Genomic DNA, 13293 nt, shown 5'->3' on the forward strand with positions numbered 1-13293 from the left:
TGATCGAGGAACGCTTATAAATACAATATAATTAGGTAAAACCGAAAACGTTACACCGCTGTATAAGATCTCTTAGTGTTTCCGTATTGACCAGTACTACATGTAGTATATATTGTAACCCTCTCTATCTCGGGTAACGCTGGGTAACATAACGGCCATTATCTTTAATAATGTATGAAGGCACGCGTTATCGTCTTTGATGGAACTTTAAAAAGCCATTTAAACACCTACATGTACTGTAGTATATCTGATATAGTGAGCGAGTTCACCAGCCTATACCCCAATATACCAGTTCAGAAGCTTGTACGTGATATATTCAACCTCCTTTGGTAGCTATAAATATTGGCAAATGTCTGACAAAACAAGAGTTCCCATAAACTTGTCGCTGTAGGATCAATGAACGTCATCTGGATATTCTTACCCCTTCCCGTGTTAAAGATTGTTAATTTTGTTATATCTACTCGGATCCTACACAAGACGTGTGTGTCTGCCAGGACACAAACACCGAGAACACTTCTGTTGTTTATTGCAGTTGCGTCCACTTGGGAGCAAATGTTTTTTCGGTTCGTTATATCCGCGGACTGCGCTATCCGAGACTATACCCTAGTTAAATACTAGGCTAAACGCTAACTGCACGCGCGGCACTCTGCTGTACGCAGATTCAGTTGAAGCGACTGTTGATTGTAAGTTGGCGTACTAAAAGAGGAGCGCCAGGAAATGCTTGTTTTCTGCCATAGCCAAGGGGGCATCATTCATTAGCAGCGTACACCTACGCCTGTGATTTTATAGGATTACAGGGTACGACAGATGGTCAGCCACGGTGTTGAAGGATGTATCAAAGCTAATAATCTCGCATTCTTGCCAAATTTATTTTTGTACCAGTACTTCCGGTGATTTTCTAACTTTTATAGGTTTTTATTCCGTCCGCCTTCCTCATAAACGCCGGCTCACATTTTACATGCCACAAAGCATTGCTTCATTTTGTGAATTAGCTTTTTTTCACGGAAAAGGAATATCATTTAATGAAAACATTTCCTTGAAATGAGAGTGAACACTGAACGTAAGAACGATTAGTCTTTTGAATCGACACGACGTGAGAAGGAATGGGATAACAAGGTTTTATCACATATTACCGTCAGCAGATTACTATTCGTACTTCTGAAGAAAGCTGATTAGTCACTCGGCAGATTTCATGAGTTTGTTGGAGGAATGACGTTGGCATAGAGAAGGCCTTACGGAGACATTAATTTCTGCAGCTATAAGAAATCAGGATTATGATTGAACAGCAAAGAATATTCGCGGTTCTCCTGATGATGGTTGCTGTTGGGACGCCGCAGAATACCACAGGTACGTAAACCTTTTCAAGGAGGAGGTTGGAGGGGTCCTCTGTAATTCGGCAAAAACGTTGCTTCATGATAATGATATATCGGGTGGCCCAAAAAAGAGGCTCAATGCAATTTTTGCATCAAATCGAACACGATTCATCAATCTTTTGTTTCCCTGGTGGTTTCCAGCCTGCTTCGCCGCATGGCAGGTGTAGCAGTCTTACATTTTAAGGTATGGTTCAGTAGTGATCCATGCGTAAGACCTTCGATACGTCAGAAATTAAAAGAGCATAAAAGTGCTTTCCTCTCTGGACACTCTCTACAAGGACATTTAAGACTATAACACCTCTCATGCCTCTGCCGATAGCGTTTTACAAGCATTTGTTTGAGCGTTCCCACATTAATAATAGTAATTATTATAAGTCGATATCTCCGGTATACCATCTTTGAAGCAACCTTGGTTGGTATTTAATCAATGCATGCATTTTAGAGATCATCTGCATGCTGGAGTCTAAACAGGGCATGATGCAAAGAAAATAATAATAATAAATAGTAATAAAAATTGACTTCTTAGCGCTTTTCCATGTTTGCCTGATCAAAGCGCTTTTGGGATATATTATTACTACCCCGGTCTCCACAGAAATCAATCGGGGGTTTCAAGGAGCAACCAGAAGGCGCTCACTCGAACTTGACCAGTTGGGTAACTAAGCAGTGACTCGACCTGGCGTCGAACCCACGACCTCCTGATCATGAGGCCGACTCTCTTCCACTGCGCTATCGCTGCCCCTATAAAAGATGAATAAAAAAATGTCAACCAGAAATTTCTTCAAAAATCGTCATACATGTATCTAGCATGACTGAGGCCGCTAGGTTAAAGAAAATTATCATTAGAGATGTTTAGGTTATGGTCAAGATATGACCTATGTCAGAGATGTTTAGATTTAGTTAATTCTGACAGCACAGTGAAAAGGCTAACTCCGTCAAACATGAGGTCGTAAATTGATTAACAGACGCTTGGGATTATTATGCATACAATGTGTAAGGCGATTATACTTTCGGGGTAAATGTATACTACAGAGTGTCTCAATAAAAATCCTTCCATGGTTGACTGCGCAGGACAGATTTTATTGACTCGTGTGAAATCTGACTTGCGCCAACCTTTCAGTTTCAGTGGTTGAACAGGACAAAGGACAAAGAGGAAGCAATCTTGAACATTTTAAATTTTATTCACAGTTAAAGATTGACATTTAACAGATTCATTTTGTAATTTTCCTATTTGTGTTCAACTGTGAATAAAATGAGATGTTGAGAATACTTCCTCTTTGTCCTGTTCAACCACTGAGAAGTTGGCGCAAGTGATATTTCACATGAGTCAATAAAGTATGTCATGCGCACTCAACCAATGGAAGGATTATGATTCTGCTGGTGTTAAATTAATTTGGAGAGCTTGCTCTTCAAGTACATAATTATGTATGTTTGAGGGTAAATGCCGAAATGATTAAAGATATCAACCAGTTTGTAAGTGTAACATTTTTATTGAGCCACTCTGTATAGTTGCTATCAGTTCGTTTACTTCTGGAAAGTTGCAACACGAAAATGATATAAGTGTTATTGGAAGACCATGTTTCGGCTAAGGGTCCTCAACAGAATTAACAAAAGCCGTTGCCATTTGTTGTGAAATGGCAGCTTTGAAAAAAATCGGGAAAAGAAACACACTTGCATATTTGTTGCATCCATACTGTAAGATCAACCAAGTTGGGATATTACATGTACGTGCATACAATGCGCAATATACAATTCTAGTGAATTGTACGGAAAATGTGTATAGAATGCATAGGGCGGTAAATTCAATACATACCATGACAAGTGGATCATGGAGTAGTTTTGACTTGCATACGAGTTTTCCTAGTTAACCATTGGGGCACTATGAAGTACTTCTGTGAGTTATCGACATCTGCCTAAAAACCTGGAAATATTCGCTATAAATTCTGATGAATTTTTTATGTGAGTTTCATTTTGTGCGCGTACATATACTGTTTATATATTATGTTGCTAAAGTTTTAGAATAAACTAGACAACATCGAGTTTCGGCTACTGTCTGGTTTGTTTTTGAATATCTTTTCAAAATGGAAACCTCCTTTTTCAGGTACACCTAACGTCGAAAATAAGGTCCTTCGTATGCTATTGAAATTATTTGTTGTTTGTATTTCAGGAAATACCAATATTTCCACAACCACCGGGGTAACAGAAGCCACAAATTCAACAGAAAGCGCTTCAAACGCAACGGCAGATGGAGCCGGAAACGACGATACAGCAGACAGCAATTCTACGGCGAGCGCCACTACAACGTCACCTTCGATTACAAAAACATCACTCGTCCCAACGCCGCCGAAATCAACCAAGATGCATTTTTATGAGGGCGAACCCCAGCCAGATAATTTCCTTGAGAAGATTTTAGTTACTGCTATAAGCGTCATTGTTGTTGTTCCGTCAGTTTGCATGATCCTCTGCTGCATAAAAGCTGCGTGTGAAGTGCGAAAAACTAAAAATGTCGGGGTGCTTGGGTCAGAGACTACGAAAGGGATTGACACTTAGCTACAGGCATAACGCACAGCTGGACGACCGTGGTTCATAATACTCATTGGAGTCCAACGCACGTTGCGACGCACGTTCACAGCGTCACGTGTTTCTGTGAGACCAGGGCTGAGTTGTTCAAAACCACGTTAGCTTTTAAATAACAACGTGAACATTTTAATGAGTTTAACTGAAAGAGAAAACGTCCTTACTTAACGTAACCGTTAGGGATATTAAACGTGACTTCTGTGCTTTTGAACAACTGGGCCCAGCAGATTTATCTGAATTCGCCTATCTCGTGTTTCACATGGATAGGATGACAACAATTAAAAGATAAACTTAATTCCTTTTTTGCTCAGATGGTACATTTATGAATATTTCACGTTACTGTACAGCTTGGTTTTGAAAATCAACGAATTCAGTAACCTGATACATGTATATCGAAACTAATCGCTGAGTAAGGGAATCCGGAATGCGGCACAATGCGAACTCTACTGCCGACGTCTGGCGCATTTCACACAGTATTTCCATTGATCTCCATATAAATAAACGTGCGGATGAAATCAACAAACGAGGTTAATTGGGGAAGGGGGGATCTTTGGTACTGTATATATGCCGGGTGGCCATAAAAAACGTCCTGAACAATACAGTTAATAACTTAAAACATGTAAAATGTTGGTTTTTGACGTACTTATGGATGATATTGGTATATGTACCGAATGTTTCACGAGTCTAGCTTGAACAGTTAATGTTTTTATCTAAAACTAAAACAATACGTCGAAATTTTGCCATATCCAACTTAGCCGAAAAATTGTCACTGTAAGTTTGAAAGTTCCTAAACCTTAAATGTTTATAGTTTTCAAAAGTACCGTTCACGACATTGCATGAAAATGTGCTCAATAATACTCTCTTCGCTGTTATGGATATCCATAAATTTCTGCCCTGTGTTATTGGTTACCATGTAAAAAACACGCCGTTGAAATATTCTGAAACGATGGTCGATCTGTGGAATAAAGTAAGCATTTTTATTTTGTGCTAGTCTTGGGTCAGAAATCAAAATTCACCAATATTGAGCACAAAATAGGGGATGTCTGTCTAGTTGATAAGATTTTTGATTTTCTGAACAAAACTAGTCGCAATACTAAACTGACTCACCGGATATTCCGCGTTTGGACTTGCATTTTTAGTTTATAATAGTATACATGTATGAAAAAGTTTCCCAACGTAATGCATAAGGCCTACGCCGTTCGTTAAAAATTTGGAATTTGGAATTGAATTTAAAAATGTCCAATTGCGAAAATACATGCTAAATAAAAATTTCAACATTGCCGTTGTGTAGACTGATATACAAATACTATGAATACCATGTTTAAACAAATTTGTATTCACAATAACTGCACTACGGCATTGTGTATTAGTGGATTTCTATTTGACTGGACGACAAGTAATTAGGAACGGCATACCCCTTTTAGCTCGATCTAGCAGTATTCATATCATAGTGTGCCCCTAATTTCTTCAACTAATTATGAGAAGTGTGGAGTTATTGACATTTATAGTGGAGGACATTTTTTTATGTACAGTCGTACGATATACCTGTACAGAATCATACATGTATCACTACATTTTTGAGTGTCACATACATGTATAAATAGTCTCGGCCTACGTTTTTTCTGCCTATCATAACTCTGTGATTCTTGTAAATATTTTTCTCATATGTTGATGTTGTTAATGCAGTAATTTCACGTTTTATATTGTACTACATCTTCTTAACATTTTGAATATTATTGAATGTCAGACTTCAATCATTGAGAGCGAATTTTGTCTTTTATTATTTCATTGCAGCGCTTATTACGGCTGCCTGTCACATCATATTACTGGATGTCATATGTGACTGTATCCTTTGAAATAAAGTCATACATGTACAGTCTAGCTCATATTGATATCAACACCTGTGACTTGTGATATCTTGTAAAATACCAGACCGATTTCAATGTGGTTTTCACAGGGTTGTCACAAATCTTGTTGTCCATAATATGAACATTCTGATTACAGTGAAATGCCTTATTGTCTTCATTATGTGATCGCCCATTTAAAAAAGGTTCAGAAAAAACTTTTTCATTTCGGAAAATACCACTCCACCAAAGAATCACTAGTGTTTATAATAAAGATATCATCTTGACCACCAAGGTTTTTGCACCGGCTACGTTCAAAGGAAGTACAATGTATAAGACAATGAGGTTCAGGACGTAAACATATTCACAGTGCCAGGTAAATTTCGACTCAATCGGAATTCAATGCGCTTGAATAACGTTTTTAAATGTTTTCCGTTTCTGGATGTTTCACCTCCTAGAACATTTCCGGTCACACTTTAAGTTTGAAATGTCCTCAGATAAAATGTCCAGAAAACAAAGGATTCTATAAAAATGCGCTTTAATCTCTTAGCTATTGACATTCATCATTGCTTGTATAATACCATTTTTCCGTTAGAAAACCATAGGGCTGGACACTTTCCGGGGGGGGGGGGCATTTTTGCCCTCTTCACCGGCGATTTTGTGTTGTGCACACCTTCCAGGCAATCTCGCTACCCAACTTATGATATAACCCACAACAGGAGAGTTCACGTAATATTGCAAAACACTCGCAACAAAAAAGGTCAACAAGAAAATAATTATTATTATCCATTTGCAAAAGGGTTCATTGTATGCGTGTCGTGCCTGTGCAATACCAGAAAAAGGTTTCCGAAACCTCAGAAGTCTCACTAAATCACAGACCTTAGGTCCCTGGTGAAATGGAATTTTTTAGGGTGCTGGCAAGGGGGTGCTGGTGTGGTTATAAGAATCAGGAGAGTTTTTCGACAAGCCCTGCATGCAAGAGGTGTATTGAACCGATGTGGACGAGACTGACGGCGTATAATATTGGACATACCAGCCAGATTTGTGTACAATTTCACTCTTGATAGTACACGTATGGCCAATATACAGCAAAAAATATACAGCAAAAAGGAAAACGACTAAACGGCCGATCAACCGATTAGCAAACGTTTTGATACAATAGGCTATTACCAATGAAGTGTAAAACCCGTGCGCACGACTATGGTGGCCATGGTTTCGAGACGCCTGCACATGCCGCGCTATCGATTGTGTGAGAAAATAAAGGTAAACATCTACACCGTGACCGTGGTTCGCTGTCGGCGGCGTGGAACAAGCCTTCTTTTATATAGGGGGATTTACGTGTATGTGGACCCACTGTGTATGTCCCTTTGCAACACACACACCTTAGGACCTATGAAAAGGTAGGTGGCATAAACTCCTACTTGTTCTGTAGGAGGATATGGTGTATATTTTTATTTGATGTTTGCCACTTTGGTATGCCAATGAATACCATTAAAGGGCATATTATATCTGTATATACCGCGGATTTGCTGTTGCCCTACTTCGGTATCCCAATGAACAAGGTTAAGCCTACCCTAAGGGCATATCATATATCTGCATATCTGCATGTACTGCAGATTTGCTGCTGCCCATGATTGATGGTTCTCTATGCAATAGGGAGTTTCGCAAGGCTCCCAAATCCCCAACGCGAGCGCCCATTTGGATATGCATCAATACAGATTGATACTTAGTCGAATGAACCATCGACATATATTTGCTGAGACAATCGGGTTTACGCCATATATAAGTCGATGCATGGATATCAGCAAAACCGCGTAGATGAAAGCACGTGGAAATGTACAGTTGCATATTAAAGAACCCGGAAAAAAACGCTACTACTTTGTGCAAATTTTATAAACAGTGAACATGTATCTACAGCATCTACCAAATTAATGTATTCTTTATGTAGCTGTACAGTGTTTTATGCACCAAATTCGAAATCAACTAAGAAATAAAGTCATATTTGGACATTATTGATGAGAAAATCGCAAAGCCGGCATCTTCCGCCATCAATATTATTGTCACGTGCAAAAAACAACAAGGGGGACAAATGAGAAGTACACATGCATGATCTGACACAATTAGCAACAATTACGTTTGTTTTCCACAACCTATCGAACCATGTGACTTGGGTCAATGCGTTAAAATGCCTAGACGAGTGTGGATATTCCGCCAGTCAGTATATTTCGCCAGTCACCAGTCACCAGTCACCAGTCATATTTTAAAAACTTATAAATTCGGCACTAAAGTGCCAAAACTTATGATTGAAGGTAAAATCAAATACTTTTTATAACTAACGAGTTTGCTATGCAATACGATGGCCTGTAAGGAACACATATATATTTATATTGTACATTCATATTTAATTGTACAGACGCAATATATTAATTATTTTGATAAATTATGATGGTATGATCAGATTTTCTATTTCTTTACCCTATCTCCATCATAGGGATTTGTTCCTGATAGTGTTACTGTTATCCTCTGGAATGGCGGGGGAGGGGTTCCACTTTGTTTATTCTGAGAAAGTTAAAAGGGCAGCCCTCCCCCCCTCCCCCATATAGCTACTTACATGAGCAGAAATCAGAGCAAAGCAATGCCTATCTGTACGGTTTGCAGTAAATAGGGTCACGTGTGGGAATTGTGTGATGAGGCCCCATTGGGTTTTGGTACCTTTAAGCAACTAATCTTTTCAGCTATACCACCATCTCATATTCTATGTGTGTTTCCAATTCTTATCTGATTAACATAACTGCCAGCTATAGGCCTACGTTAAATACCAAGTTTATTCCCTATATACTTATCAAAAACTTTAAAATTCTTCGAATATGCCATATGCCTAATAGGCCACCGTATAATGTTTTAAACGCCTAGTGACTGGTGAATGGTGACTGGCGAAATAAAATGCGAAAAATCCACACTCTGCCTATACATGCCTCATTGCCGCTCATGCATTTGCATCACCACTATCGAGGTGAGTGGTTTGGCGATCACAAAACATTGCGGTTCAAAATGGCCTATACAAAGTTTCAGTTGTTTTTCAAGACACACTTGTAGTAGTAAAAATGAATTGCATGTATCCATACAAAAACATCCATGTGGGAGAGTTTCAATCAATATTGGCGTGTATCCGGATGGAAGCAGCGCATTCGACCTCGTGATAACGATGCGTTCGCTTTGACGTTTAGGGGGCTAAACGAACAAGTCGGGAGTTTTTGCAATGCTACCGAAATGTGAAGGCCTATACCTGATCGCAATGTCGACCAATGGAATGGCCATGTAGAATTAGCAGAATGAGCGGAATAAGGGGAATGAGTGGATTCTGGACTTCAATCACCTGGAAAAGCCAGTATTTGTCGCGATGATCGTCGCCATGCCTGAGCTCTGAAGACAAGGAGGTACGGTAATACAGCGCTGCGCACGGCTACCGACTGAACTAAACTGTCCCTGCAGACCAGTTTCATACCCTCATTACGAGTCATGGCTTAACGACTGTAAAAAGCGATTTTCAAATAATCTTTGTGGCGTATCGAACAAATTAAAACTTAATGAATTCATTAAGTTCCATTTTGTTTAAAATTATATCATATTTTGTACAGAATCAGCTCATTCCGCTAATTCTACATGGCCCAATCATGGAATAGGCGCTTGCGTTGACCTTTCGGGGGAGGGGAGGGGGCTTGGGAAAACTCCCTCCTTATGTTCCGATCGCAGTTTGAAAGAAATGGTAGTTCTGGCGAAAGATGGGCACACCACTCTGACTGTCAACATCTATGATCTCAGCACTCTATGTGTATGTGGATAGGCCTATCGGATCGGCTAAATACATGTAATGCCTGCTTGGTCAACACTCCTTGACTGTTTCAGAGGATTCGAGCATTTTATAACGGGTGTCTCACAAGAGATCGATCCCCAATGAAGGTTCAATGTGACGACACTATGGACTAAGGACAAGTGAATTAATTATTACAATGTATCATGCACTCGGAGCAGCACTCAAGTTGGCATAAATTATCATTTTTTTCGGACTGTGTTCTTTTTCCTGAATATATAAATTCATAAGTGCATTGACTTATTACCTCCAAATATTAGTCGTGTCCTCGTGGTTATCAACGGATCACTGGTGTTTCCTCGCAATGACTCTTCTTTTGTTTATTCTGCAGGATACCAGCTGTAGTGTAACAGCGACTGGGGCACCAAGTGAGTGGCCAGCGTCCACTTCCTCACACCTATGATGAACAATCCAATTTTGTCCGTTTTCCCGAGATACCTTCTTCAGCGACGGATCATCTTGGTTCTTATTGTCTTCTTTGTGTTTTTAACAGTTCTTAAACTCACCGAAAGGTGGCCTAGTTTCGAGGCTGTTCACGTGACCTCACTTCCGCCTGGTGCCATCGACACAAAACTACAGATGACAGTCGTGTCTGAGGTAGTGCTAAAGCCAGTGAATGAAGAAAACCCTGGTTCGAATTTCACATCGAAAGCTCCACATATTATCCACACGGCCCCAGGACAGGTTGTGCCAAAGATTGTCCATTTTTGTTGGTACGGAGGAATCGGAAAAATGGCAAAAATGAACTTTCGTTTCCATCACTACATCGGATTATTAGCTGTTCACAAACACATAAAACCTGACAAAATCATGTTTTGGTACGAGAAGAAACCTGTTGGGGACTTATGGAAAGAAATCAATTCAAAAGTGACGAATATTGAGATGGTTTACCGGAAACCACCCAATTCAATTCTGGGAAGGTCGGTAAGAATTCCCGAGCATCAATCAGACGTGGTGAGACTAGAAGCTGTGATAAAATATGGTGGCATTTATTTGGACCTTGATGTCATCGCACTGAAATCATTTGACCCAATTCTGAAGTATGACGTCACCATGGGTCTCCAATCTGACAATGGACTGTGCAACGGGGCTATTATCGCGAAACCAGGAGCGGAGTTCTTGAAAATCTGGCATGCAGAGTACAACACGTTTTCAGATAAAGAGTGGGCATACCACTCTGTTTATTTGCCATTTAAACTTTATGAAAAACACAAAGATCTAGTGCACGTAGAGGAGAGGACTATACACAGACCAAGCTGGTTCGAACGCCAGTGGATTTACGAGGAGGGAAAACTGTACGACTGGAGTAAAAACTACGCTATGCATTTATGGTACAGAAAATATAACAAAGATTTGACACCGGACTCGATACGAAAATTAAACACGACTTTGGGGCAGATCTTTAGATATATTTATTACGATTCGTGGGATTTGATGTGATGTTCTTCCTTGTCTAATCAGTGTCTGAAACATTCATACTGATCTTATTTTAAACACTGCCGTGTCCCATTCATCCGCACGTATTAGATAAGTTCGACATGCTATGAACATTCATACAAGACTATGAAAACGTTGTGAGAAGGTAACGTTCATAGCTGTTACACCGGCCTCAAGTCCGCCCGACGATCGTTCTGATCAGGCACATTACAAACTCTTGTAAGGTAAAATGGGGTATTCGTAGCCCCGGTTTAATTGTAACCCCTGGCAATGTTTTTGATTCATATTCCGGTAACCATGGAATTATTCAGACAACCCAAGCATGGAAATGGAAGAAGTGACTCTTGAGTATCACAACAAAAATAGTTTTGGATTATGCAACATGTTATGTATTAAGAGCTTTGGCTTTAAGAAGAAAACAAATCAGACACTTGCAGACAAAAAGTTGGGATCGAACTTTTTGCAAGGATGAATTTTCCACACTTATAGAATATTGATGTATTTGAAACTTGATTCAGGTGATCAGTATTGAGTGTAGAGAATGTTGTATGCGGCATTTGAGGTCATTATTAAAAGCAAATTTTTCAGAGACACTTTTCTGACCAAGGTACATATACATGTACTGGTGTAAAACACAAAGTTCTATTTACCACCCTTATTTTACATTACACCTTGTGTCAGACAACCGTTTGTGATATTCTGGGTATATCCTAAACCTCAGGGTAAATGTAGCCCGTTGGATCGGGGTATTTGTAGTCCCTACAAATAGCTCGATATATCTTGTCATAAATCATTAAAGATACTTTTAAATTTCTTCATTCTTATACCTGAATTATATTATTTGATCATAAACCTATCTGATTTAGATACAATGTTAATCCTTTATGTACCAACAATGATACATTTGAGGTTTCATACTAGTTTATCTAGCATTATTTCAAAATAAAATATTTTCAAAGTTACTGGTGTCTCTAGTTAAACCCACACCATTGACTTGATAGCAGCATTTCTCATGGTACATTGCATTACCATTAAGTGGTGTCAGCTATAGTTGGGGTTGATACATGACCAATAACTGAAAGTACAGATTTTAATGGCGCAAGACAAGACCGTCAGTCAATTCAGAATGTCACAAGATGTTGTCTGACACAAGGTGTAGTATACAACAGAGGCAATAAATAGAACTTTGTGTTTTTACACCAGTTTAAACTCCGTCTGATTTGCCACTATATTGTTTAAATTGTTAAGTGATTGCACCGAACATCACTTAATGTATTCAATAAATATCGTTTGATACCAGCAAAATCTCGTCGTCAACCTAGATTGGAATAATATTGAAAGCTTTATCACTTACTAATAAAGACCATAATGAAAAAAATGTTCTCAAACATAAAAAAAACATGCAATTTTGAAATTTTAGTCAGGGGCTATAAATACCCCAAGGCCATGGGGTATTTGTAGCCCCTGATCACGAGTCTTGTATTGTCTCTCAGAGGTATTGGTTTAGATTAAGTGCCCTAAATTGCAGGCTGTAAAATTGGAAGAGGGCCACTTCAAGATGCTGGCCAGTTTTAGTGAATCTGCCTGGAAATCTCTTTCGTACTCAAAGTTATAGGTTAAAAGGGGCTACAATTACCCCATTTTACCTTATACGTAGTCGGCACTAAACGTGTTAAAATATGATTACATGTATTACCATTTGATTATATCTGATTCAGCTGACCCTGATGACTTTGGCCTATTTCCACTGATAACAATTATATGGAGGTTTCATGATACTGAACAAGAGCTACGAACGACGAAAAACAAAGTGGATGAATTTATTGACGACGTTTTTGAACTGAGAGATCCCTGAAATGTTGCAAATTCGTCTAAGCACGAACCGGACACTATGGAAGTGTGACAGCTGGCCAAAGGAAGCTGGTCTATCCCACCCAAAAGCAGTTCATATGATATGCCGCAGACTTGCAGCGTCAAAGAGAAATGTATATACGACCACGCCCATTCCAGACCTGACGAAATAGAGGTTCATTTTAAAGAATAGCATCCCGTGAAGTTACTATTTATAGCTCACAAGGTCATTTGCATAAGATATTGATGACGTTTTAGTCACGTGACAGTTGGACATCGACACTTATTTCTACGCATTTGAGCTTATTTCAAAGTCAATTATCTTTGACCCTGCATTGTTTTT

The sequence above is a fragment of the Lineus longissimus genome, chromosome 6 (assembly GCF_910592395.1).
Source record: "Lineus longissimus chromosome 6, tnLinLong1.2, whole genome shotgun sequence".
NCBI classification, from domain to species: Eukaryota; Metazoa; Nemertea; class Pilidiophora; order Heteronemertea; family Lineidae; genus Lineus; species Lineus longissimus.